We start from the raw sequence: 27730 nt of genomic DNA, 5'->3' as shown, positions 1-27730 counted from the left end.
TGTGTCGTCTGCATAGCAATGATAAGAGAGACCATGTGAGGTTATGACAGAGCCAAGTGACTTGGTGTATAGCGAGAATAGGAGAGGGCCAAGAACAGAGCCCTGGGGACACCAGTGGTGAGAGCGCGTGGTGAGGAGACAGATTCTCGCCACGCCACCTGGTAGGAGCGACCTGTCAGGTAGGACGCAATCCAAGCGTGGGCCGCGCCGGAGATGCCCAACTCGGAGAGGGTGGAGAGGAGGATCTGATGGTTCACAGTATCGAAGGCAGCCGATAGATCTAGAAGGATGAGAGCAGAGGAGAGAGAGTTAGCTTTAGCAGTGCGGAGCGCCTCCGTGATACAGAGGAGAGCAGTCTCAGTTGAATGACTAGTCTTGAAACCTGACTGATTTGGATCAAGAAGGTCATTCAGAGAGAGATAGCGGGAGAGCTGGCCAAGGACGGCACGTTCAAGAGTTTTGGAGAGAAAAGAAAGAAGGGATACTGGTCTGTAATTGTTGACATCGGAGGGATCGAGTGTAGGTTTTTTCAGAAGGGGTGCAACTCTCGCTCTCTTGAAGACGGAAGGGACGTAGCCAGCGGTCAGGGATGAGTTGATGAGCGAGGTGAGGTAAGGGAGAAGGTCTCCCGGAAATGGTCTGGAGAAGAGAGGAGGGGATAGGGTCAAGCGGGCAGGTTGTTGGGCGGCCGGCCGTCACAAGACGCAGATTTCATCTGGAGAGAGAGGAGAAAGAGGTCAGAGCACAGGGTAGGGCAGTGTGAGCAGAACCAGCGGTGTCGTTTGACTTAGCAAACGAGGATCGGATGTCGTCGACCTTCTTTTCAAAATGGTTGACTAAGTCATCTGCAGAGAGGGAGGAGGGGGGAGGGGGCGGAGGATTCAGGAGGGAGGAGAAGGTGGCAAAGAGCTTCCTAGGGTTAGAGGCAGATGCTTGGAATTTAGCGTGGTAGAAAGTGGCTTTAGCAGCAGAGACAGAGGAGGAAAATGTAGAGAGGAGGGAGTGAAAGGATGCCAGGTCCGCAGGGAGGCGAGTTTTCCTCCATTTCCGCTCGGCTGCCCGGAGCCCTGTTCTGTGAGCTCGCAATGAGTCATCGAGCCACGGAGCGGGAGGGGAGGACCGAGCCGGCCTGGAGGATAGGGGACATAAAGAGTCAAGGGATGCAGAGAGGGAGGAGAGGAGGGTTGAGGAGGCAGAATCAGGAGATAGGTGGGAGAAGGTTTGAGCGGAGGGAAGAGATGATAGGATGGAAGAGGAGAGAGTAGCGGGGGAGAGAGAGCGAAGGTTGGGACGGCGCGATACCATCCAGTAGGGGCAGTGTGGGAGGTGTTGGATGAGAGCGAGAGGGAAAAGGATACAAGGCAGTGGTCGGAGACTTGGAGGGGAGTTGCAATGAGGTTAGTGGAAGAACAGCATCTAGTAAAGATGAGGTCGAGCGTATTGCCTGCCTTGTGAGTAGGGGGGAAGGTGAGAGGGTGAGGTCAAAAGAGGAGAGGAGTGGAAAGAAGGAGGTAGAGAGGAAAGAGTCAAAGGTAGACGTGGGGAGGTTAAAGTCGCCCAGAACTGTGAGAGGTGAGCCGTCCTCAGGAAAGGAGCTTATCAAGGCATCAAGCTCATTGATGAACTCTCCGAGGAACCTGGAGGGCGATAAATGATAAGGATGTTAAGCTTGAAAGGGCTAGTAACTGTGACAGCATGGAATTCAAAGGAGGCGATAGACAGATGGGTAAGGGGAGAAAGAGAATGACCACTTGGGAGAGATGAGGATCCCGGTGCCACCACCCCGCTGACCAGACGCTCTCGGGTGTGCGAGAACACGTGGGCGGACGAAGAGAGAGCAGTAGGAGTAGCAGTGTTGTCTGTGGTGATCCATGTTTCCGTCAGTGCCAAGAAGTCGAGGGACTGGAGGGAGGCATAGGCTGAGATGAACTCTGCCTTGTTGACCGCAGATTGGCAGTTCCAGAGGCTACCGGAGACCTGGAACTCCACGTGGGTCGTGCGCGCTGGGACCACCAGAGTAGGATGGCCGCGGCCACGCGGTGAGGAGCGTTTGTATGGTCTGTGCAGAGAGGAGAGAACAGGGATAAACAGACACATAGTTGACAGGCTACAGAAGAGGCTACGCTAATGCAAAGGAGATTGGAATGACAAGTGGACTACACGTCTCGAATGTTCAGAAAGTTAAGCTACGTAGCAAGAATCATATTGACTAAAATGATTAAAATGATACAGTACTGCTGAAGTAGGCCAGCTGGCAGTGGGTGCGTTGTTGACACTACACTAATCAAGTCGTTCCGTTGAGTGTAATAGTTTCTGCAGTGTTGCTATTCGGGGCTAGCAGGCTAGCTAGCAGTGTTGTTTACGTTACGTTGCGTTAAAAGAACGACAATAGATGGCTAGCGAACCTAGAGAATCGCTCTAGACTACACAATTATCTTTGATACAAAGACGGCTATGTAGCTAGCTAAGTAGCTAGCTACGATCAAACAAATCAAACCGTTGTACTGTAATGAAATGAAGTGAAAATGTGATACTACCTGTATCACATTTGTACTTTAACAAATTTAAATGTAACTGTCAAATGCTGTGTTTTATGCTTTGTTGCCATTTTTATGTGTGTAAATGATGTAAAAAATGTATGAGCTGTTTTTTAAAGGAATTGTGTCAATAAAACTTTTCCAAAAGAAAAAATCTGTTCTTATCAGTTTAATATCTGATACGTCCCCCATCGGGGGACTACATATTAAATGGATTTTTCGAACAGGGAGTCGGAAATGGGGCTTGCTCCGTCCGCTCCACGCATCGACCCGGTATTGCAGTACCTCCGGGAACGGTGCAACACTTTTCTCCCGTTGTCAAGGAAAAATGCTCATTCGCAAAGCTATGTAAACAGCTAGCTAGCTGTTAGCTAGCTAGCAGAAGAAAAGCTAGCTAGCTAGCAGAAGAAGGAAAGAAACATTCAAACTGAAGAAAGGCGAAGCGCTCTTCAATGTGGTCCCCCGTTTCCCGCCATTTTTGTTAAAAAAAAAAAAAAAAAAAAAAAAAATTGGGCCAGGATTGTGTGTGTGTGTGTGTGTGTGTGTGTTTCTCTCTCCGTCTCTGTCTCTGTGTGCTGTCTCTGTCTGTGCCTCTGTGTGTGCCTCTGTGTCGTTCTTTTTATCCACAGCCCTCGGAAACTTGGAAGAGTGGGTTCCGGGAGCACCCGCGGGAACCCGGCCTAGAGTGCTGCACAGAGTGTGTCTCGGGCCCCCGCCTCTGACTTCCACACGACTCTGGTTTCTCTTCATTACGCACAAGCCTTTCGCCTTTTACTAAAGACTTCCGTGGAGAGGAACACTTACGAGTTCAACGTATTTTTGGAGGTGCTTTGCTTCTTGCAGAGCCCGCTATCTTGTTTCAAGAGAAATTGACCGACAGACAGAGGTGGGCCAGGATAGTGACTTAAAGACACATTAGCAACTTTTTCCAAAAAACACCTGAGTGAGTGACTGAGGGAGGGAGGGAGGGAGGGAGGAAGGAACCGCCGGCTTTTGCCAACCCGCTGAGGTCTGTTGAGACCCCCGGGGGCCCGGCGGTTGCAGGGTTCCATTTGTGGGTTATCGCTTCTCGGCCTTTTGGCTCAGATCAAGTGTAGTTACTTTGATAGTGCTGCACTTGATCGGAGAAGCGATCGTAGGGAGCCCCGGAAAATTGTGTTTTTATTTCTGTTTAAAATTATTGTCATTTTGTTGTATTGTTTCACCATTGTTTCTTTTTGTCCTGGGTTAGGTGGTGGTTTTGGTGGAGGGCTACAGGTGCACCAGCACCTGTAGGGTGAGTTTAAAAGGCCCTCTGGTCTTTTCTTTTCTTATTTTATTTTATTGTAGTCTTTTCCCTTGTTGTCCTGTTTTGCATCTCTCCTCCCCCTTGTATCCTACCCTCCCCCACCTTTTGCTCTTCCTATTGTTTTGAGTTTCGTGTGGCCTGCTTGCCGGAGTTGCCTTTTGGCTTGTTGCCTGCTAGCTTTAGCTAGTCGACTAGCCTCTTGGCCCTTTAGGCGAGGCAGGGTTTTTGTTTGTTTGTCTGTCTGTCTGTGTTTTTGTCTGTTTTGTTTGGCTAGCCTCTGTTGTTTTTTGTTGCCAACTGGGGGACTTTTTTGCTGGCTGGCCTGCTAGTTGGCTAGCTTAGCCTGGCCTACTGGTGAGGCTTGCTAGCTTAATTGCCCCCAAGCTTTTGGCAGGTGTCGCTGGTTAGTGTGTCTCCGTTTGTCATCCCCATATCTCTGTCCTTTTTTTGTTGTGAGGCCTCTTGGCTTGTGGGCCTGCCAGCTGGTAAGCTTAGTCTGTCCGGCTGGTGTGGCCTGCTAGCCTCCAGGCCTGTGTTTAGTGTCATTTACCCTTGTCTCCTCCTTGTGTCCTGCCCTAATCTAGAAAAACTCAAAAAACCCCCCCAACCCCCCTTGTGTCCTTTCCCATTGTTAATAAGTTTAGCTTGGTGCTGTGCTAGATAGTTTGTTGTGTGTTCCGGGGTGCTGGTAGGCCCTGTTTAGCTTAGCCTAGCTGAGCCAGCCAGCTCCCTCGGTTTGTCCTACACTTTCCCCCTTTTTTTTCCCCTTCCCCCAACCCCACCTCCCTTCCCCCACCTCCCCTCCCCCACTCCATTCACCCTTCCCTCACTCCCTTCACTTGCCCCTCCCCTTCCCAACCCCCTCCCCCTTTTTGCCCTTCCCCTCCCCCCTTTTCACTGGTGTTGGGTTGTAAAGGAGCGGGCCTCCATCATGTCAGCAGCACAGGCTGGCATGAGGAGGCACCATGCAGTGCGCCTCCTTTTAAAGGAGAGGGGAGGGAAAATAATGGAGTTATCCCGGTTGGATTTCTCCAGAAAATTCCTCCAGAAAGAACTCGGTTTCCACCCCGCGCAGGTAAACTGCATCCTAGCCCTCCCCTATAGGAAGGGCTTCAATGTCAGTTTTGCCAACGCCAGCTTCCTGAGGGAGTTCTGGGGAAACTCCAGAACTCCCTGAACACCCAGGGGTCCCTCACAGCAATGTTCGAGGTGACCTGGAGGAACACCTCCCCCACGTAAAAGAAATGCTGAGGAGCTCTCCGACCCCGAACAGGGCGAGGAGAAAAAAGGAAAGGTGGAATGGGAGAGCTCCCAGGGGAGGAAGAATTTAGAACCTTCCCCTCCAACTCCCCCAATCAAGTCTCCTTTTTAAACCCAGTTTTAACCTCCTCTCCCTTCCACCCCCTTTACCCCGGAGGGAGAGAGAGAAATCACCAGAAAAATAACCCCTTTTAACTGTTAAATGCTTTTCTTTCAGCACTGTTTTTACTCACCCCTTTTATGGCTTTTAAAATCACCACAATAAATGTAAGGAGCGTAAAAACAGAAATGAGAGCACAGTCGGTTTTATCCTTTTTAGAAAGGTTTAACTCAGATGTGTTTTTATTACAGGAGTGTGGTCTACCCTTTTTATCCTCTTACAGCAAATGGGAGGATAAGTGGCAGCACGGGCCCTCCCTTTGGAGTGGCTCAAATTTTAACAAGAACGACGGTGTTGCCATTTTAATCAAGACCCCACAGGTGGTGGTGAAGGGGAGCACGGTGGTGGTAGGTGGGCGTGCTCTTTTAGCCAATTGTACTTTTATGGGGAGGGATTTTAACGTGCTAAACGTATATGGTTTTAATGACAAACATGACCGGTGCGCACTTTTAGAGGACCTGCAGTCCCACATGCTAGGGAGGGATCCTCTAGTGGTGGGTGGGGATTTTAATTGTGTTTTAAGTAGAGCAGACAGGAGAGGGGCAGGAGAGGATTTTAAGGTAGACAGGTCAAGTGTTTTATTGCAAGGGCTGTGCAGGGATTTTAAGCTGACTGACTGTTTTAAAACCCTGCATCCAAGAGAGGAGGGCTTCACCTGGACCAGTGGTGACGGCACCAGAGCCTCTCGCATTGATTATCTGTTTACCCGGGACTGTCCCCCAACTGATGCTAGAATAACCCCTGCTTTCTTCTCAGATCACGTAATGCTGACGTGCACCCTTTCACTAACCTCGGGTGTGACTGTGGGAAGAGGGCCCTGGAAATTGAACTGCTCCCTGCTAGAAGATGATAGAGTAGTTAGCCAGTACAGAGAGCAGTTCAGCCAGTGGCAGACGCTACAGGACTTTTTGACACACGAGCACAGTGGTGGGAAATGGTGAAGGGAAGGACGAGGACCTTCTTTAGAGAGATAGGAAAGGAAAAAAGCAAAGCAAAAGATAGACGCATGGTGGGACTGCAAAAGCGACTGGAAAGGTATTTTAACTTACGCCAACAGGGCTTTGATTTTAACCAAGAAATCAAAGATGTAAAAAAGGAAATGGTACTTTTAGCAGAACAGAGAAGTAAGGGGGTTATTTTAAGAAGTAAGGAAAGGGAATTAGAAGAGGGGGAGAAGTGCACTAGGTACTTTTTAAAGAAAATAGTTAGCCAGGGTAGGACAATGACAGCATTGAAAAACAAGGACGGGGTTTTAAAAACAGACACAGAGGGAATAAAGGAAGTGGTCGAGGACTTTTATGGGGAACTGTTTGGGGAAAAAGATGTGTGCGAGGGAACAATGGGGGACCTTTTAACGTATCTTGACAAGACCTTACCCAACACGGACGACCTGAAAAAAGACCTGACGAGGACAGAAATCGACCAAGGACTGAAACGTTTTAAGAGGGGTAAATCACCGGGGGAGGACGGCCTCCCTTTGGAGTTTTATCTGACCTTTTGGGATGTTTTAGCCGACGAACTTCTGACTGTTTTTACTGACTTTGAACACCTCGACAGACTACCCGACAGTTTTAGAGTGGGGATCGTGACTCTTTTATACAAGAAAAATGACAGGACTGACTTGAAAACTGGAGACCGATTACCCTTTTAAATTTTGATTGTAAACTTTTTACCAAAGTTTTAACACTCAGAATGTCTTCTGTTTTAGGGGAGGTGATCCACCCGGACCAAACCTGTGCCGTGCCCGGAAGGAAGATCACGGACAGCCTGATACTGATCCGAGATGCCATCTGTTATGCGAGAGACAGAAATATGCGGCTTGTAGTCCTAAATTTAGATTTTGAAAAAGCCTTTGATCGGGTCTCGCACCAGTACCTCTTTAAGGTACTGCAAAAAATGGGTTTCCCGGACAGGTTCTTAGCTTGGGTGGGACTGCTGTACGGGGACATCACCAGCAAAATTCTTGTAAACGGGCATTTATCAAAAGCAGTGGGAGTACACTGCGGCGTCCGTCAGGGCTGTCCTTTATCTCCTCTTCTGTTCGTGGCCTGCATTGAACCACTGGCACAGGTCTTGAGAAGGGACCAACGGATCAGTGGGGTGGGTATCCCGGGGAGTGGGGGGATGACCGCCAAGTGCGTATTTTACATGGACGACGTCAACATTTTATGCACTGACCTTTTATCCGTCGACAGGACTCTGGACAGGACTGACTGGTACGGACGAGCCTCTGGGGCGAGACTGAACAGAGACAAGACAGAGGCCCAATTCTTCGGACCGTGGGCAGACCCAGACTTGACCAGACTACCTTTGACAGTTAAACTGACGGACATAAGGGTACTGGGGGTAAAGTTTGACCAGGAGGGAGGAGGGAGTGGGAACTGGAGTGGGATCCTGGGGACAGTAAGACAGAGACTGGGTTTTTGGGGACTACGACAGCTGACTTTTGAGGGCAAGGTTTTAATCATAAAAGCTGTGATTTTACCTGTGCTTTTATTAATCAGTTCTGTTTTTATCCCCCCCGAAGGAGTATTTTAGCCCTGGAGCGGATGCTGTTCTACTTTCTGTGGGGAAGCAAGTGGGAGAGGCTGAGGAGGGAGGTGGTCAAGAGGCCCAGGTCCAAGGGGGAAAGGCTTGCCTGACCTCTACTTGTTCCTGGGCAGCCGCTACACAGCGTTACATCTGACTCTGGCCACCTCCCGGTCAATAACAAGACACAGGCCCTCGCACGGTTCTGGCTGGGATCTTACCTCAGGACTCTGAGGCTGATCCCAGTCGACCTGCGAGCCCCAGTCTCTTTCCTGCTCCCCACCCACTACGTCCAGCTCCAGAAATTTTTAAGACATTTCAAACTGGAAAAGGAAGCAGTCACGGTTTTAACTAAACACCGCTCTCTTCTCTCTCTTGTGCAGGAACGGGAACCAGTGTGTCCAGTGCGCGGGCTCGCTATAGGCGAGCCCACAACGGTCTGGCGCAACGTGGCCCATCCTGCACTCCTGAATCGGCATCGGGACCTGTCCTGGATGGTCGCCCACGAGATCCTCCCGGTCAGGGCCGTTATGCACTCACGGGGCATGGCGAGGACATCCGCGTGCCCCCGACCGGGCTGCGGCCAAGATGAGTCGGTGAGGCACATGCTCTGGGAGTGCAGAGCCGCCAGGGACCTGTGGAAGGAAGCAGGCCCCCTGATCACATCGTGTCTACCAGCAGGGGAGGACCTAACACCTCAGCTCGTGCTGTACGGGGTGGGCCGAAGGCCCATTCCACCGAAGGCCTTCACCAAGCTCTGGCCCACCCTCACGTGCCTGAAGGAAGCACTGTGGTCCTCCCGTAACCTGCTGGTAGCCAAAAGCGTAGAGACCACCCCCCAGGCAGTGGCCATGGTAGCCACGGAAGCCCTGGGGTGGTACGAACGGATGGGGGCCTCGACCCCAGGCGAAGGGTCCCCCACAACACCCTAGGTCCCGGCGGCCACGGCCTGACAGCGCTGCGGCGCCTAGGGCGATGCGCCTAGGGGAGGGATCTCCTCTGGGCCCCGAAGGACGGGACGATGGTCTATTCGGGAGAGCAGGATGAGGCGAGTTTGATAAGGACTCACCCCGCTCCTGTACAAGCGATTGAAGACAGCCTTTTAACAAAGTGACTTTTTAACATGTTTTTCATGCCTTAAAAATGTTTTACCTTTGTTAGATCATCAGCACACATTTTAAATGGCTTTTACAGATTTGATGTTTTTACAAAGAAAGTACTTTTATTCATGGTTGTTTTCATTGATTTTAACAACATGTACTTTAACAAATTTAAATGTAATTGTCAAATGCTGTGTTTTCATGCTTTGACATCCAGTTTTTATGTCACTGTAAATGATCTAAAAAATGTATGAGCTGTTTTTTAGAGGGATTACTTATCCAATAAAACTTTTCCAAAAGAAAAGAAAAAATCTGTTCTTATCAGTTTAATATCTGGTGTCTCCGGAAGGTGGTGATTGACTCCGCTGTTTTTCCTGGCGTCGTGAGGGGTTTGTTCCACCATTGGGGGCCAGGGCAGCGAACAGTTTTGACTGGGCTGAGCGGGAGCTGAAAATTGCTAGTGGTAAACAGCTAGCTAGGCCAGCAGAAGAAAAACGCTAGTGCCCTTGTTTGGGTGTAGGGCCATTCAAACAGAGCCTGGAGGCTCTTCAATGTGGTCCCCCGTTTCCCGCACATTTTTGTTAAAAAAAAACCAAAAAAAAAAAAAAAAAAAAAATGGTCTTGTAGCGGATGTGTGTGTCAACTGGAAGCCAGTGGAGTGTGTGGAGGAGTGGGTGACGTGTGTGAACTTGGTGGTTTTCTCACCAGTCTGTGCCTCTGGATGAGTTCTGTGGTTTTTTTAATGGCACAGCAGGGAGCCCAGCCAACAGCTTGCAGTAATCCAGACGGTTCCGAGATGACAAGTGCCTGGATGAGGACCTGCACAGAGTCCTGTGTGAGGCAGGGTCATACCTGCCTCTGTTGTAGAGCATGAACCTACAGGAACGGGCCACCGCCTTGATGTTGGTTGAGAACTGTTGTCAGGATCACGCCAAGGTTCTTGGCGCTCTGGGAGGAGGACACAATGGAGTTGTCAACCGTGATTTTCATGGAACGGGCAGTCCTTCCCCGGGAGGAAGAGCAGCTATCTTGTTTCAGCTTGAGGTGGTGATCCGTCATCCACACTGACATGTCTGCCAGACATGCAGAGATGTGATTCAGACACCTGGTCAGACAGAAGGGGGAAAGGAGAAGATTAATTGTGTGTCGGCTGCAGGACAATGACTAAAGAGACCATGTGAGGTTTGACAGAGCCAAGTGACTTGGTGACTGAGCGAGAATAGGAGAGGGCCAAGAACAGAGCCCTAGGGGACACCAGTGGTGAGAGCGCGTGGTGAGGAGACAGATTCTCGGCCTTTTGCCACCTGTGTAGTAGCTGTTCTGTCAGGTTAGGACGCAATAAGTGGGCCCCCGGAGATGCCCAAAATGGAGAGGGTGGAAATGGGGATCTGATGGTTCACAGTATCGAAGGCAGCCGATAGATCTAGAAGGATGAGAGCAGAGGAGAGAGAGTTAGCTTTTCAGTGCGGAGCGCCTCCGTGATCAGAGGAAAAGCAGTCTCAGTTGAATGACTAGTCTTGAAACCTGACTGATTTGGATCAAGAAGGTCATTCAGAGAGAGATAGCGGGAGAGCTGGCTTCAATGTGGCCCCGTTCAAGAGTTTTGGAGAAAAAAAAAAGAAGGGATACTGGTCTGTAATTGTTGACATCGGAGGGATCGAGTGTAGGTTTTTTGTGAAGGGTGCAACTCTCTCTGTCTGAAGACGGAAGGGTGTAGCCTCTGGTCAGGGATGAGTTGATGAGCAGGTGAGGTAAGGGAGAAGGTCTCCGGAAATGGTCTGGAGAAGAGAGGAGGGGATAGGGTCAAGCGGGCAGGTTGTTGGGCCCCCGCCTCTGTTCACAAGATTCTGGATTTCATCTGGAGAGAGAGGGGAGAAAGAGGTCAGAGCACAGGGTAGGGCAGTGTGAGCAGAACCAGCGTGTTTTTGACTTAGCAAACGAGGATCGGATGTCTTGTTTCGACCTTCTTTTCAAAATGGTTGACAGACAGACATCTGCAGAGAGGGAGACAGGGGGACAGACAGAGGATTCAGAGGGACAGAAGGTGGCAAAGAGCTTCCTAGGACTTAGAGGCAGATGCTTGGAATTTAGCGTGGTAGAAAGTGGCTTTAGCAGCAGAGACAGAGGAGGAAAATGTAGAGAGGAGGGAGTGAAAGGATGCCAGGTCCCCAGGGAGGCGGTTTTCCTCCATTTGTCCGCTATCGGCTGCCCGGAGCCCTGTTCTGGCTCAGATCAATGAGTCATCTGTTCTTATCAGTTTAATATCTGGGGAGGACCGAGGGGCCTGGAGGATAGGGGATATTTCGAGAGTCAGGGATGCAGAGAGGGAGGAGAGGAGGGTTGAGGAGGCAGAATCAGGAGATAGGTGGGAGAAGGTTTGAGCGGAGGGAAGAGATGATAGGATGGAAGAGGAGAGAGTAGCGGGGAGAGAGAGCGAAGGTTGGGACGGCGCGATACCATCCAGTAGGGGCAGTGTGGGAGGTGTTGGATGAGAGCGAGAGGGAAAAAAATACAAGGCAGTGGTCGGAGACTTGGAGGGGAGTTGCAATGAGGTTAGTGGAAGAACAGCATCTAGTAAAGATGAGGTCGAGTGTGTTGCCTGCCTTGTCTGTAGGGGGGAAGGTGAGAGGGTGAGGTCAAAGAGCCCTCGAGGAGTTGGAAAGAAGGAGGTAGAGAGGAAAGAGTCAAAGGTAGACGTGAGGAGGTTAAAGTCGCCCAGAACTGTGAGAGGTGAGTTTCTCTCAGGAAAGGAGCTTATCAAGGCATCAAGCTCATTGAAGAACTCTCCGAGGGAACCTGGAGGGCGATAAATTTGATAAGGATGTTAAGCTTGAAAGGGCTAGTAACTGTGACAGCATGGAATTCAAAGGAGGCAGACAGACAGATGGGTAAGGGGAGAAAGAGAGAATGACCACTTGGGAGAGATGAGGATCCCGGTGCCACCACCCCAGTGACCAGACGCTCTCGGGTGTGCGAGAACACGTGGGCGGACGAAGAGAGAGGAGTAGGAGTAGCAGTGTTGTCTGTGAGTGATCCATGTTTCCGTCAGTGCCAAGAAGTCGAGGGACTGGAGGGTTCCATTTGCTGAGATGAACTCTGCCTTGTTGACTCAGATCAGATTGGCAGTTCCAGAGGCTTACCAGAGACCTGAACTCCCCACGTGGGTCGTGCGCGCTGGGACCACCAGAGTAGGATGGGGCTTGCTCCGTCCGCCACGCATGAGGAGCGTTTGTATGGTCTGTGCAGAGAGGAGAGAAAGGGATAAACAGACACATAGTTGACAGGCTACAGAAGAGGCTACGCTAATGCAAAGGAGATTGGAATGACAAGTGGACTACACGCTCTTCAATGTTCAGAAAGTTTCCCGCCATTTTTGTAGCAAGAATCATATTGACTAAAATGATTAAAATGATACAGTACTGCTGAAGTAGGCCAGCTGGCAGTGGGTGTGTTGTTGACACTACACTAATCAAGTCGTTCCGTCTGTGAGTGTAATAGTTTCTGCAGTGTTGCTATTCGGGGGGTTCTAGCAGGCTAGCTAGCAGTGTTGTTTACGTTACCCCGCCTTGCGTTAAAAGAACAACAATAGATGGCTTTCGAACCTTTTAAAAGACTTCTGGAGACTACACAATTATCTTTGATACAAAGAGCCCGCTATGTTTCTAGCTAAGTTGCTAGCTACAGATCAAACAAATCAAACCGTTGACTGTAATGAAAGACAGAAAATGTGATACTGACCTGTACACATTTGTACTTTTTCAAAAAAATGTAACTGTCAAATGCTGTGTTTTATGCTTTGTTGCCATTTTTATGTGTGTAAATGATGTAAAAAATGTATGAGCTGTTTTTTAAAGGAATTGTGTCAATAAAACTTTTCCAAAAGAAAAATCTGTTCTTATCAGTTTAATATCTGATACGTCCCCCATCGGGGGACTACATATTAAATGGATTTTTCGAACAGGGAGTCGGAAATGGGGCTTGCTCCGTCCGCTCCACGCATCGACCCGGTATTGCAGTACCTCCGGGAACGGTGCAACACTTTTCTGCCGTTGTCAAGGAAAATTGCTATGTAAACAGCTAGCTAGCTAGCAGAAGAAAAGCTAGCTAGCTAGCTAGCTAGCAGAAGAAAAGCTAGCTAGCTAGCTAGCAGAAGAAGGAAAGAAACATTCAAACTGAAGAAAGGCGAAGCGCTCTTCAATGTGGTCCCCCGTTTCCCGCCATTTTTGTTAAAAAAAAAAAAAAAAAAAAAAATTGGGCCAATTGTGGCCAGTGTGTTGTGTGTGTGTGTGTGTGTGTGTGTGTGGTGTGTGTGTGTGTGTGTGTGTCTGTGCTCTCTCTGTCTGTGCCTCTGTGTGTGTCTCTGTGTCGTTCTTTTTATCCACAGCAGCCCTCGAAAACTTGGAAGAGTGGGTTCCGGGAGCACCCGCGGGTACCCGGCCTAGAGTGCTGCACAGAGTGTGTCTCGGGCCCCCGCCTCTGACTTCCACACGATTCTGGTTTCTCTTCATTACGCACAAGCCTTTCGCCTTTTACTAAAGACTTCCGTGGAGAGGAACACTTACGAGTTCAACGTATTTTTGGAGGGGCTTTGCTTCTTACAGAGCCCGCTATCTTGTTTCAAGAGAAATTGACCGACCGACAGACAGACAGACAGACAGACAGACAGACAGACAGACAGACAGTGAGGACAGTGACTTAAGGACACATTAGCGACTTTTTCCAAAAAACACGTGAGTGAGTGACTGAGGGAGGGAGGAAGGAACCGCCGGCTTTTGCCAACCCGCCGAGGTCTGTTGAGACCCCCGGGGGCCCGGCGGTTGCAGGGTTCCATTTGTGGGTTATCGCTTCTCGGCCTTTTGGCTCAGATCAAGTGTAGTTACTTTGATAGTGCTGCACTTGATCGGAGAAGCGATCGTAGGGAAAATTGGGTTTTTATTTCTGTTTAAAATTATTGTCATTTTGTTGTATTGTTTCACCATTGTTTCTTTTTGTCCTGGGTTAGGTGGTGGTTTTGGTGGAGGGCTACAGGTGCACCAGCACCTGTAGGGTGAGTTTAAAAGGCCCTCTGGTCTTTTCTTTTCTTATTTTATTTTATTGTAGTCTTTTCCCTTGTTGTCCTGTTTTGCATCTCTCCTCCCCCTTGTATCCTACCCTCCCCCACCTTTTGCTCTTCCTATTGTTTTGAGTTTCGTGTGGCCTGCTTGCCGGAGTTGCCTTTTGGCTTGTTGCCTGCTAGCTTTAGCTAGTCGACTAGCCTCTTGGCCCTTTAGGCGAGGCAGGGTTTTTGTTTGTTTGTCTGTCTGTCTGTGTTTTTGTCTGTTTTGTTTGGCTGCCTTGTTTTTTTTTGCCAACTGGGGGACTTTTTGCTGGCTGGCCTGCTAGTTGGCTAGCTTAGCCTGGCCTACTGGTGAGGCTTGCTAGCTTAATTGCCCCCAAGCTTTTGGCAGGTGTCGCTGGTTAGTGTGTCTCCGTTTGTCATCCCCATACCTCTGTCCTTTTTTGTTGTGAGGCCTCTTGGCTTGTGGGCCTGCCAGCTGGTAAGCTTAGTCTGTCCGGCTGGTGTGGCCTGCTAGCCTCCAGGCCTGTGTTTAGTGTCATTTACCCTTGTCTCCTCCTTGTGTCCTGCCTAATCCTTTGTGTCCTTTCCCATTGTTAATAAGTTTAAGATAGTTTGTTGTGTGTTCCGGGGTGCTGGTAGGCCCTGTTTAGCTTAGCCTAAAAGCTCCCTCGGTTTGTCCTACATTTCCCCCCTTTTTTTTTTTTTTTTTTTTTTTTTTTTTTCCCCTTCCCCCAACCCCACCTCCCTTCCCCCACCTCCCTCCCCCAATTCACCCTTCCCTCACTCCCTTCCCAACCCCTCCCCCCCCAACCCCCTCCCCCTTTTTGCCCTTCCCCTCCCCCCCTTTTCACTGGTGTTGGGTTGTAAAGGGAGTGGGCCTCCATCATGTCAGCAGCACAGGCTGGCATGAGGAGGCACCATGCAGTGCGCCTCCTTTTAAAGGAGAGGGGAGGGAAAATAATGGAGTTATCCCGGTTGGATTTCTCCAGAAAATTCCTCCAGAAAGAACTCGGTTTCCACCCCGCGCAGGTAAACTGCATCCTAGCCCTCCCCTATAGGAAGGGCTTCGATGTCAGTTTTGCCAACGCCAGCTTCCTGAGGGAGTTCTGGGGAAACTCCAGAACTCCCTGAACACCCAGGGGTCCCTCACAGCAATGTTCGAGGTGACCAAGCTGACGGACAATAGCATCAAAACCGTTATTGTCCGTATGTACAACGAAACCGTACAGCCGGAGGACGTTGCAGTATGGCTGGACAGGTACTGCAACGTAAAGGGGCCCCTGATCCAGGTTAAAGACCTCGATGGGATCTGGACAGGGGCCTGGAGGGTCACTGTCCAGCAAAGGGAGGACCCTGGGGGCTATGGTGGGTTGAAAGCCATCCCATCCACCATAGTCCTCGGAGAAAACAGGGGCCATGTTCACTACCAGGACCAGCCCAAGCTGTGCCGTAAGTGTGGTGAACATGGCCACCTGGCAGACGCCTGTCAGAAGGTGGTCTGCATGAAGTGCCGGGAGGTGGGCCACCGCTACGAGGAATGCACGAATGGAAGGTCGTGCAACCTCTGTGGCGAGCGGTCCCACCTCATCCGCGACTGCCCCTCCTCCTGGGCCAACAGGGCCAAGTTCGGAAGGAGGGAGTGGGCGGCCGCGGACCGGGCTTCTGAGCGCCGGAGGGCCGGAGCGGCAGTTGCCGAGGTGGTAGTGGAGGAGGGTGGTGGTGGAGCCGGTAGTGGTGGTGGAGGAGGAGGTAGTGGTGGAGCCGGTAGTGGTGGTGGAGGAGACAGTGGTGGAGCCGGTGGCTGTAGTGGAGGGCGCGGAAGGAGCAGTGGTGGAAGTAGTGGGAGGAGAGGACAAAACCCTCCCCACCCCAACCCCCCTGCCCCAGACTAATGTGAACCCTGAAGGAGAAAGGGCCGAGAAAGACGGCTCTGGAGAGATCTTTAGCGAAAGCTCCCCAAGTGGGTCAGACATTATAGGGACGGTGTCGGAAAGCACCAGGGAGACAGAGTCGGGAGACATGGGAGAAGGGGGGGAGATTCTGGAGGAACACCTCCCCCCACGTAAAAGAAATGCTGAGGAGCTCTCCGACCCCGAACAGGGCGAGGAGAAAAAGGAAAGGTGGAATGGGAGAGCTCCCAGGGGGAGGAAGAATTTAGAACCTTCCCCTCCAACTCCCCCAATCAAGTCTCCTTTTAAACCCAGTTTTAACCTCCTCTCCCTTCCACCCCCTTTACCCCGGAGGGAGAGAGAGAAATCACCAGAAAAATAACCCCCTTTTAACTGTTAAATGCTTTTCTTTCAGCACTGTTTTTACTCACCCCTTTTATGGCTTTTAAAATCACCACAATAAATGTAAGGAGCGTAAAAACAGAAATGAGAGCACAGTCGGTTTTATCCTTTTTAGAAAGGTTTAACTCAGATGTGTTTTTATTACAGGAGTGTGGTCTACCCTTTTTATCCTCTTACAGCAAATGGGAGGATAAGTGGCAGCACGGGCCCTCCCTTTGGAGTGGCTCAAATTTTAACAAGAACGACGGTGTTGCCATTTTAATCAAGACCCCACAGGTGGTGGTGAAGGGGAGCACGGTGGTGGTAGGTGGGCGTGCTCTTTTAGCCAATTGTACTTTTATGGGGAGGGATTTTAACGTGCTAAACGTATATGGTTTTAATGACAAACATGACCGGTGCGCACTTTTAGAGGACCTGCAGTCCCACATGCTAGGGAGGGATCCTCTAGTGGTGGGTGGGGATTTTAATTGTGTTTTAAGTAGAGCAGACAGGAGAGGGGCAGGAGAGGATTTTAAGGTAGACAGGTCAAGTGTTTTATTGCAAGGGCTGTGCAGGGATTTTAAGCTGACTGACTGTTTTAAAACCCTGCATCCAAGAGAGGAGGGCTTCACCTGGACCAGTGGTGACGGCACCAGAGCCTCTCGCATTGATTATCTGTTTACCCGGGACTGTCCCCCAACTGATGCTAGAATAACCCCTGCTTTCTTCTCAGATCACGTAATGCTGACGTGCACCCTTTCACTAACCTCGGGTGTGACTGTGGGAAGAGGGCCCTGGAAATTGAACTGCTCCCTGCTAGAAGATGATAGAGTAGTTAGCCAGTACAGAGAGCAGTTCAGCCAGTGGCAGACGCTACAGGACTTTTTTGACACACGAGCACAGTGGTGGGAAATGGTGAAGGGAAGGACGAGGACCTTCTTTAGAGAGATAGGAAAGGAAAAAAGCAAAGCAAAAGATAGACGCATGGTGGGACTGCAAAAGCGACTGGAAAGGTATTTTAACTTACGCCAACAGGGCTTTGATTTTAACCAAGAAATCATTACATTACATTACATTTAAGTCATTTAGCAGACGCTCTTATCCAGAGCGACTTACAAATTGGTGCATTCACCTTATGACATCCAGTGGGACAGTCACTTAACAATAGTGCATCTAAAACTTAGGGGGGGGGTGGGGTGAGAGGGATTACTTAACCTATCCTAGGTATTCCTTAAAGAGGTGGGGTTTCAGGTGTCTCCGGAAGGTGGTGATTGACTCCGCTGTCCTGGCGTCGTGAGGGAGTTTGTTCCACTATTGGGGGGCCAGGGCAGCGAACAGTTTTGACTGGGCTGAGCGGGAGCTGTACTTCCTCAGTGGTAGGGAGGCGAGCAGGCCAGAGGTGGATGAACGCAGTGCCCTTGTTTGGGTGTAGGGCCTGATCAGAGCCTGGAGGTACTGAGGTGCCGTTCCCCTCACAGCTCCGTAGGCAAGCACCATGGTCTTGTAGCGGATGCGAGCTTCAACTGGAAGCCAGTGGAGAGAACGGAGGAGCGGGGTGACGTGAGAGAACTTGGGAAGGTTGAACACCAGACGGGCTGCGGCGTTCTGGATGAGTTGAAGGGGTTTAATGGCACAGGCAGGGAGCCCAGCCAACAGCGAGTTGCAGTAATCCAGACGGGAGATGACAAGTGCCTGGATTAGGACCTGCGCCGCTTCCTGTGTGAGGCAGGGTCGTACTCTGCGGATGTTGTAGAGCATGAACCTACAGGAACGGGCCACCGCCTTGATGTTAGTTGAGAACGACAGTTTGTTGTCCAGGATCACGCCAAGGTTCTTGGCGCTCTGGGAGGAGGACACAATGGAGTTGTCAACCGTGATGGCGAGATCATGGAACGGGCAGTCCTTCCCCGGGAGGAAGAGCAGCTCCGTCTTGCCGAGGTTCAGCTTGAGGTGGTGAACCGTCATCCACACTGATATGTCTGCCAGACATGCAGAGATGCGATTCGCCACCTGGTCATCAGAAGGGGGAAAGGAGAAGATTAATTGTGTGTCGTCTGCATAGCAATGATAAGAGAGACCATGTGAGGTTATGACAGAGCCAAGTGACTTGGTGTATAGCGAGAATAGGAGAGGGCCAAGAACAGAGCCCTGGGGGACACCAGTGGTGAGAGCGCGTGGTGAGGAGACAGATTCTCGCCACGCCACCTGGTAGGAGCGACCTGTCAGGTAGGACGCAATCCAAGCGTGGGCCGCGCCGGAGATGCCCAACTCGGAGAGGGTGGAGAGGAGGATCTGATGGTTCACAGTATCGAAGGCAGCCGATAGATCTAGAAGGATGAGAGCAGAGGAGAGAGAGTTAGCTTTAGCAGTGCGGAGCGCCTCCGTGATACAGAGGAGAGCAGTCTCAGTTGAATGACTAGTCTTGAAACCTGACTGATTTGGATCAAGAAGGTCATTCAGAGAGAGATAGCGGGAGAGCTGGCCAAGGACGGCACGTTCAAGAGTTTTGGAGAGAAAAGAAAGAAGGGATACTGGTCTGTAATTGTTGACATCGGAGGGATCGAGTGTAGGTTTTTTCAGAAGGGGTGCAACTCTCGCTCTCTTGAAGACGGAAGGGACGTAGCCAATGGTCAGGGATGAGTTGATGAGCGAGGTGAGGTAAGGGAGAAGGTCTCCGGAAATGGTCTGGAGAAGAGAGGAGGGGATAGGGTCAAGCGGGCAGGTTGTTGGGCGGCCGGCCGTCACAAGACGCGAGATTTCATCTGGAGAGAGAGGGGAGAAAGAGGTCAGAGCACAGGGTAGGGCAGTGTGAGCAGAACCAGCGGTGTCGTTTGACTTAGCAAACGAGGATCGGATGTCGTCGACCTTCTTTTCAAAATGGTTGATGAAGTCATCTGCAGAGAGGGAGGAGGGGGGGGAGGGGGCGGAGGATTCAGGAGGGAGGAGAAGGTGGCAAAGAGCTTCCTAGGGTTAGAGGCAGATGCTTGGAATTTAGCGTGGTAGAAAGTGGCTTTAGCAGCAGAGACAGAGGAGGAAAATGTAGAGAGGAGGGAGTGAAAGGATGCCAGGTCCGCAGGGAGGCGAGTTTTCCTCCATTTCCGCTCGGCTGCCCGGAGCCCTGTTCTGTGAGCTCGCAATGAGTCATCGAGCCACGGAGCGGGGAGGGAGGACCGAGCCGGCCTGGAGGATAGGGGACATAGAGAGTCAAGGGATGCAGAGAGGGAGGAGAGGAGGGTTGAGGAGGCAGAATCAGGAGATAGGTGGGAGAAGGTTTGAGCGGAGGGAAGAGATGATAGGATGGAAGAGGAGAGAGTGGCGGGGGAGAGAGAGCGAAGGTTGGGACGGCGCGATACCATCCGAGTAGGGGCAGTGTGGGAGGTGTTGGATGAGAGCGAGAGGGAAAAGGATACAAGGCAGTGGTCGGAGACTTGGAGGGGAGTTGCAATGAGGTTAGTGGAAGAACAGCATCTAGTAAAGATGAGGTCGAGCGTATTGCCTGCCTTGTGAGTAGGGGGGAAGGTGAGAGGGTGAGGTCAAAAGAGGAGAGGAGTGGAAAGAAGGAGGCAGAGAGGAAAGAGTCAAAGGTAGACGTGGGGAGGTTAAAGTCGCCCAGAACTGTGAGAGGTGAGCCGTCCTCAGGAAAGGAGCTTATCAAGGCATCAAGCTCATTGATGAACTCTCCGAGGGAACCTGGAGGGCGATAAATGATAAGGATGTTAAGCTTGAAAGGGCTAGTAACTGTGACAGCATGGAATTCAAAGGAGGCGATAGACAGATGGGTAAGGGGAGAAAGAGAGAATGACCACTTGGGAGAGATGAGGATCCCGGTGCCACCACCCCGCTGACCAGACGCTCTCGGGGTGTGCGAGAACACGTGGGCGGACGAAGAGAGAGCAGTAGGAGTAGCAGTGTTGTCTGTGGTGATCCATGTTTCCGTCAGTGCCAAGAAGTCGAGGGACTGGAGGGGAGGCATAGGCTGAGATGAACTCTGCCTTGTTGACCGCAGATTGGCAGTTCCAGAGGCTACCGGAGACCTGGAACTCCACGTGGGTCGTGCGCGCTGGGACCACCAGAGTAGGGTGGCCGCGGCCACGCGGTGAGGAGCGTTTGTATGGTCTGTGCAGAGAGGAGAGAACAGGGATAAACAGACACATAGTTGACAGGCTACAGAAGAGGCTACGCTAATGCAAAGGAGATTGGAATGACAAGTGGACTACACGTCTCGAATGTTCAGAAAGTTAAGCTACGTAGCAAGAATCTTATTGACTAAAATTATTAAAATGATACAGTACTGCTGAAGTAGGCCAGCTGGCAGTGGGTGCGTTGTTGACACTACACTAATCAAGTCGTTCCGTTGAGTGTAATAGTTTCTGCAGTGTTGCTATTCGGGGGTTAGCAGGCTAGCTAGCAGTGTTGTTTACGTTACGTTGCGTTAAAAGAACGACAATAGATGGCTAGCGAACCTAGAAAATTGCTCTAGACTACACAATTATCTTTGATACAAAGACGGCTATGTAGCTAGCTAAGTAGCTAGCTACGATCAAACAAATCAAACCGTTGTACTGTAATGAAATGAAGTGAAAATGTGATACTACCTGTGACTGCGACCGGGTAGTTGAGTTCTATACAGAAGACGTTGGCTAGCGTTGACTAGCTGTTGGCTAGCTAGCAGAGTCACCTACGTTAAGGACGACAAATAGCTGGCTAGCTAACCTCGGTAAATTAAGATAATCACTCTAAGACTACACACTCTAGACCTAGACAACACAATTATCTTGGATACGATGATACGAAGACAGCAAAGACAGCTATGTAGCTAGCTAACACTAAACTAATCAAGTCGTTCAGTAATAGTTTCTCCAGTGCAGCTAATCAGTGGACGTTAGCTAGCTGGCTAGTGAAGACTACGTTAGGACGGCGAAATACGATAATTACGAAATGGTACTTTTAGCAGAACAGAGAAGTAAGGGGGTTATTTTAAGAAGTAAGGAAAGGGAATTAGAAGAGGGGGAGAAGTGCACTAGGTACTTTTTTAAGAAAATAGTTAGCCAGGGTAGGACAATGACAGGCTTGAAAAACAAGGACGGGGTTTTAAAAACAGACACAGAGGGAATAAAGGAAGTGGTCGAGGACTTTTATGGGGAACTGTTTGGGGAAAAAGATGTGTGCGAGGGAACAATGGGGGACCTTTTAACGTATCTTGACAAGACCTTACCCAACACGGACGACCTGAAAAAAGACCTGACGAGGACAGAAATCGACCAAGGACTGAAACGTTTTAAGAGGGGTAAATCACCGGGGGAGGACGGCCTCCCTTTGGAGTTTTATCTGACCTTTTGGGATGTTTTAGCCGACGAACTTCTGACTGTTTTTACTGACTTCGAACACCTCGACAGACTACCCGACAGTTTTAGAGTGGGGATCGTGACTCTTTTATATAAGAAAAACGACAGGACTGACTTGAAAAACTGGAGACCGATTACCCTTTTAAATTTTGATTGTAAACTTTTTACCAAAGTTTTAACACTCAGAATGTCTTCTGTTTTAGGGGAGGTGATCCACCCGGACCAAACCTGTGCCGTGCCCGGAAGGAAGATCACGGACAGCCTGATACTGATCCGAGATGCCATCTGTTATGCGAGAGACAGAAATATGCGGCTTGTAGTCCTAAATTTAGATTTTGAAAAAGCCTTTGATCGGGTCTCGCACCAGTACCTCTTTAAGGTACTGCAAAAAATGGGTTTCCCGGACAGGTTCTTAGCTTGGGTGGGACTGCTGTACGGGGACATCACCAGCAAAATTCTTGTAAACGGGCATTTATCAAAAGCAGTGGGAGTACACTGCGGCGTCCGTCAGGGCTGTCCTTTATCTCCTCTTCTGTTCGTGGCCTGCATTGAACCACTGGCACAGGTCTTGAGAAGGGACCAACGGATCAGTGGGGTGGGTATCCCGGGGAGTGGGGGGATGACCGCCAAGTGCGTATTTTACATGGACGACGTCAACATTTTATGCACTGACCTTTTATCCGTCGACAGGACTCTGGACAGGACTGACTGGTACGGACGAGCCTCTGGGGCGAGACTGAACAGAGACAAGACAGAGGCCCAATTCTTCGGACCGTGGGCAGACCCAGACTTGACCAGACTACCTTTGACAGTTAAACTGACGGACATAAGGGTACTGGGGGTAAAGTTTGACCAGGAGGGAGGAGGGAGTGGGAACTGGAGTGGGATCCTGGGGACAGTAAGACAGAGACTGGGTTTTTGGGGACTACGACAGCTGACTTTTGAGGGCAAGGTTTTAATCATAAAAGCTGTGATTTTACCTGTGCTTTTATTAATCAGTTCTGTTTTTATCCCCCCCGAAGGAGTATTTTAGCCCTGGAGCGGATGCTGTTCTACTTTCTGTGGGGAAGCAAGTGGGAGAGGCTGAGGAGGGAGGTGGTCAAGAGGCCCAGGTCCAAGGGGGAAAGGCTTGCCTGACCTCTACTTGTTCCTGGGCAGCCGCTACACAGCGTTACATCTGACTCTGGCCACCTCCCCGGTCAATAACAAGACACAGGCCCTCGCACGGTTCTGGCTGGGATCTTACCTCAGGACTCTGAGGCTGATCCCAGTCGACCTGCGAGCCCCAGTCTCTTTCCTGCTCCCCACCCACTACGTCCAGCTCCAGAAATTTTTAAGACATTTCAAACTGGAAAAGGAAGCAGTCACGGTTTTAACTAAACACCGCTCTCTTCTCTCTCTTGTGCAGGAACGGGAACCAGTGTGTCCAGTGCGCGGGCTCGCTATAGGCGAGCCCACAACGGTCTGGCGCAACGTGGCCCATCCTGCACTCCTGAATCGGCATCGGGACCTGTCCTGGATGGTCGCCCACGAGATCCTCCCGGTCAGGGCCGTTATGCACTCACGGGGCATGGCGAGGACATCCGCGTGCCCCCGACCGGGCTGCGGCCAAGATGAGTCGGTGAGGCACATGCTCTGGGAGTGCAGAGCCGCCAGGGACCTGTGGAAGGAAGCAGGCCCCCTGATCACATCGTGTCTACCAGCAGGGGAGGACCTAACACCTCAGCTCGTGCTGTACGGGGTGGGCCGAAGGCCCATTCCACCGAAGGCCTTCACCAAGCTCTGGCCCACCCTCACGTGCCTGAAGGAAGCACTGTGGTCCTCCCGTAACCTGCTGGTAGCCAAAAGCGTAGAGACCACCCCCCAGGCAGTGGCCATGGTAGCCACGGAAGCCCTGGGGTGGTACGAACGGAAGGGGGCCTCGACCCCAGGCGAAGGGTCCCCCACAACACCCTAGGTCCCGGCGGCCACGGCCTGACAGCGCTGCGGCGCCTAGGGCGATGCGCCTAGGGGAGGGATCTCCTCTGGGCCCCGAAGGACGGGACGATGGTCTATTCGGGAGAGCAGGATGAGGCGAGTTTGATAAGGACTCACCCCGCTCCTGTACAAGCGATTGAAGACAGCCTTTTAACAAAGTGACTTTTTAACATGTTTCTAACGTCTTAAAAATGTTTTACCTTTGTTAGATCATCAGCACACATTTTAAATGGCTTTTACAGATTTGATGTTTTTACAAAGAAAGTACTTTTATTCATGGTTGTTTTCATTGATTTTAACAACATGTACTTTAACAAATTTAAATGTAATTGTCAAATGCTGTGTTTTATGCTTTGTTGCCGTTTTTATGTGTGTAAATGATGTAAAAAATGTATGAGCTGTTTTTTAAAGGAATTGTGTCAATAAAACTTTTCCAAAAGAAAAAAAAAATCTGTTCTTATCAGTTTAATATCTGATACGTCCCCCATCGGGGGACTACATATTAAATGGATTTTTCGAACAGGGAGTCGGAAATGGGGCTTGCTCCGTCCGCTCCACGCATCGACCCGGTATTGCAGTACCTCCGGGAACGGTGCAACACTTTTCTGCCGTTGTCAAGGAAAATGCTCATTAAACAGCTAGCTAGCTAAACAGAAGAAAAGCTAGCTAGAAAGCTAGCTAGCTAGCAGAAGAAGAAGAAAGAAACATTCAAACTGAAGAAAGGCGAAGCGCTCTTCAATGTGGTCCCCCGTTTCCCGCCATTTTTGTTAAAAAAAAAAAAAAAAAAAAAAATTGGGCCAGGATTGTGTGTGTGTGTGTGTGTGTGTGTGTGTGTGTGTGTGTGTGTGTGTGTTGTGTGTGTGTGTGTGTGTGTGTGTGTGTGTGTGTGTGTGTGTGTGTGTGTGTGTGTGTGTGTGTGTTTCTCTCTCTCTCTGTCTGTGCCTCTGTGTGTGCCTCTGTGTCTCTGTGTCGTTCTTTTTATCCACAGCAGCCCTCGAAAACTTGGAAGAGTGGGTTCCGGGAGCACCCGCGGGTACCCGGCCTAGAGTGCACAGAGTGTGTCTCGGGCCCCCGCCTCTGACTTCCACACGATTCTGGTTTCTCTTCATTACGCACAAGCCTTTCGCCTTTTACTAAAGACTTCCGTGGAGAGGAACACTTACGAGTTCAACGTATTTTTGGAGGGGCTTTGCTTCTTACAGAGCCCGCTATCTTGTTTCAAGAGAAATTGACCGACCGACAGACAGACAGACAGAGGTGGGCCAGGACAGTGACTTAAGGACACATTAGCGACTTTTTCCAAAAAACACGTGAGTGAGTGAGTGAGTGACTGAGGGAGGGAGGGAGGGAGGAAGGAACCGCCGGCTTTTGCCAACCCGCCGAGGTCTGTTGAGACCCCCGGGGGCCCGGCGGTTGCAGGGTTCCATTTGTGGGTTATCGCTTCTCGGCCTTTTGGCTCAGATCAAGCTTGGTACCCAGGTGCCCCAAAGCCCGCTGAGTCAGAAGGTCGGAGATAGGAGAGCGATAAACATACTGGTGAGTGGAAAAATTTGTTTTTTCTTATTGGTTTTGAAAATTTTGTCAGCGTGTCTTTTCCATTGAAGAAGTTCGAATGCCGAGAGATACTTTTGGAGCTGTGCTGAGGAAAAAGATTCCAGAGGTGAGTGTCTCCAAAACACGATGGAAGAGGCTTTTTTCAAAGAAGAAGATGCCGGGGATTGGAATTGCCAATACTGTACGTTTTGCCTGGAAGAGTAAGGAGACTGAGCCATTTGGGAGGGAAACCATTGGCAGAACTATTTTGATTGGGATTCTGGATCTGGAAGTCAAGGATGTTATGTGCCTCTAAGGAAATCCAATGGAGGTGGCTTTTGATGTTACTTTTCACAAAGAGGAGAAGCATAACAAGATTTTGAAGATGGCGAGAGAGTTGGGGAATGAAAGGCCGATGTGCCATTACGAAGTGACCAGCCTGGGAAAAACCAATTTCAGGCTGGTCACAGTAAATATGTATAATCCACACGTGTCAGACGAAGATGTGAGAGCATATCTGGAGAGATATATGGACAAGGTATCCTCAGGAAGGCTCCAAAGGGACTCCCTGGGCTTCTGGAACGGGAGGAGAGGGTTCCAGGCACTGCTCAGGGAGGACCCAAACGGACTGGATGGCTACCTCCATCCTCCCGCAATGTTCTCCCTGGGGGCTGACAGGGGGACGTTGTACTATGCACGTCAGCCCCCGTTCTGCAGGCGCTGTATGGCCTATGGTCATGGAGGAGCTGGGATCGCCTCGATGGGGTGGAGCACAAAGAAGTGCAGAATTTGTGGATCTGAAGCACGAGGCGAAGGATTGTGACGAACCCAAGGCGTGCCACGGGTGGGCAAAGGCACACCTGTGGCGGGAATGGACCTCACACATCCGGTGCAGCTGGGGGGACCGTCATGGGGGAAGAAGAGGAGGAACCTGAACAGGGCCCCTCAGAGGGAAGAAAAAGAAGGAGGAAAAGCGGAAGGAGTGAAGGAATGGAAAGAAAGAGGAGGGGAGGGAGAGAAAATGGTGGGATGGCGGGGCGGAGACGTGGTGATGGGGGCTGGGGAAGGGGGGGGGAGGAACCCCCAGTCCTAGGGGGGGATGAGGACTCATCTGGAGATGGTGGAGATGGAAGGGGGCATGGACTCCACTCTATTCTACCTGGAGGATGGAGGGAGGGTTTTGGGGGGGGGGGGGTGGGTCCCAGGGGGAGGGGGCCCAGGGTTTCCTAACCTCTTTCCTCCTAATCAGGGAGATGAGGGTTTGGGAGGTGGCTCAGGGCGGAGGGGGGAAACAGGAGATGGTCTCTGGCCTGGGGCATGCGGGAGGGTGGGGGAACCAGGGGAGGACCTGTATTCTTCATTGGAGAGATGGAGCAAATTGATCCCTGTCGGACGAGATGGACCAGGGGAGCATCGGGTGAGCCTCCTGTTTTGTTTTTGTTTTGGGTTTATTTGTTGAGGTTTGTTTAGAGTTTTATTTAATTAATAATGAATATTTCTGTTAAATTGTTTAGTTTAAATGTAAGGGGATTAAGGGATTTTGTTAAAAGGAGGGCGGTTTTTAGTTTTTTAGAAGGAGTGGGTTTTGATGTTTGTTTTTTACAGGAGGTTCACCTGAGGGATGGAGGGGATGTTGTGAGGTTTAGGAGGGAGTGGGATAAGGGGGAATCAGTTTGGGGCATAGGAGGGGTGCACTCAACGGGAGTAGGGATTTTGTTTGGAAATAGAGAGGTTGTTGTAGAGAGCACTTTTGTTGTAGTACAGGGGAGAGTTTTGGGTGTAGATATCACATATAGGGATATTAGATATAGGTTATTTGGGGTGTATGGACCACAGGTGGCGGCAGACAGGAGGGAGATGGTGGACTGTCTGGCGCCCCTGTGTGTTACAAATAGGCACTTGGTGATAGGAGGTGATTTCAATATAGACTTAGGGATAGGGGGGGATAGCAGTGCAGGCGCTATCACCGGGCTAATGGCTTGCCATGGTCTGGTTGATAGCGGCCTGCACACTACTCCGACAATGGCCGGTCCTACATGGCGCAACTCCAGGGGGGTTGCGCGGAGGCTCGACTATATTTTTGTATCCAGGTCTTTGGGTCAGTTGTCTGGGCGGCTGTTGCCTGCTTTCTTTTCGGACCACGACGGGGTGTTCCTGCAGGTGGGGTCGCCAGTCTGCCTCTTCGGTAGGGGGTACTGGAGGTTAGATCGGGATGTGCTGGAGGAGCAGGTTTTCGTTGACGCCTTTTTTGGTTTCTTTCGGAAGCTTGAGGGCCTCCGGTCCATGTGTGAGGGGGTTTTAGAGTGGTGGGATTTAGTTAAGGTAAGGATTAGGGCCTTTATAATAGGTTATTGTAAGAGGAAAAAAAGGGAGGAAAGGAGGGAGGTGGATCGTATCCAAAGGTTAATTGAACTCGAGTACGAGGCAGGCAACCTCGGCGGGTCGATTGACTGGGAGAGATTCTCAGCCCTAAAGGCGCAGCTCAGGGAGCTGCAGGAGCAGAAGGCTCGAGCTTTCCTGGAGCGTGCGCATAGTGGCTTTCTAGAACATAATGAGACTTGTTCCGCTATGTTCTTTAAGTCGGTTAGGGCCAGGCAGAGTAGAAAGGTAATGCATGGCGTTAGAGAGGAAGATGGTAGTGTAGTAAGTAAACCAGAGGAGATGGTCAGGGT

At 50.6% G+C, this 27730-nt stretch overlaps 3 non-coding genes and 3 pseudogenes across 3 annotated transcripts; all 6 read left to right on the top strand.

The window, feature by feature from the left end:
• Positions 1-2669: 2669 nt before the first annotated feature.
• On the top strand, positions 2670-2844 carry LOC124040510 (annotated as a pseudogene).
• Positions 2845-3267: 423 nt separating this feature from the next.
• LOC124040520 lies at positions 3268-3384 on the top strand. The gene has a single exon (XR_006839753.1). It is a non-coding gene; the product is annotated as a U5 spliceosomal RNA (small nuclear RNA).
• A 9357-nt stretch (positions 3385-12741) lies between these two features.
• Positions 12742-12915, top strand: LOC124040506 (annotated as a pseudogene).
• A 447-nt stretch (positions 12916-13362) lies between these two features.
• LOC124040522 lies at positions 13363-13479 on the top strand. Its single transcript, XR_006839755.1, has one exon. It is a non-coding gene; the product is annotated as a U5 spliceosomal RNA (small nuclear RNA).
• A 10470-nt stretch (positions 13480-23949) lies between these two features.
• Positions 23950-24128, top strand: LOC124040509 (annotated as a pseudogene).
• Positions 24129-24614: 486 nt separating this feature from the next.
• On the top strand, positions 24615-24731 carry LOC124040521. Its single transcript, XR_006839754.1, has one exon. It is a non-coding gene; the product is annotated as a U5 spliceosomal RNA (small nuclear RNA).
• Positions 24732-27730: the final 2999 nt, after the last annotated feature.

The sequence above is a fragment of the Oncorhynchus gorbuscha genome, linkage group LG07 (genome assembly GCF_021184085.1).
Source record: "Oncorhynchus gorbuscha isolate QuinsamMale2020 ecotype Even-year linkage group LG07, OgorEven_v1.0, whole genome shotgun sequence".
Lineage (NCBI taxonomy): Eukaryota > Metazoa > Chordata > Actinopteri > Salmoniformes > Salmonidae > Oncorhynchus > Oncorhynchus gorbuscha.
Note: the sequence above shows the minus strand (reverse complement) of the source record. Positions and strands in the feature narration are given on the sequence as shown.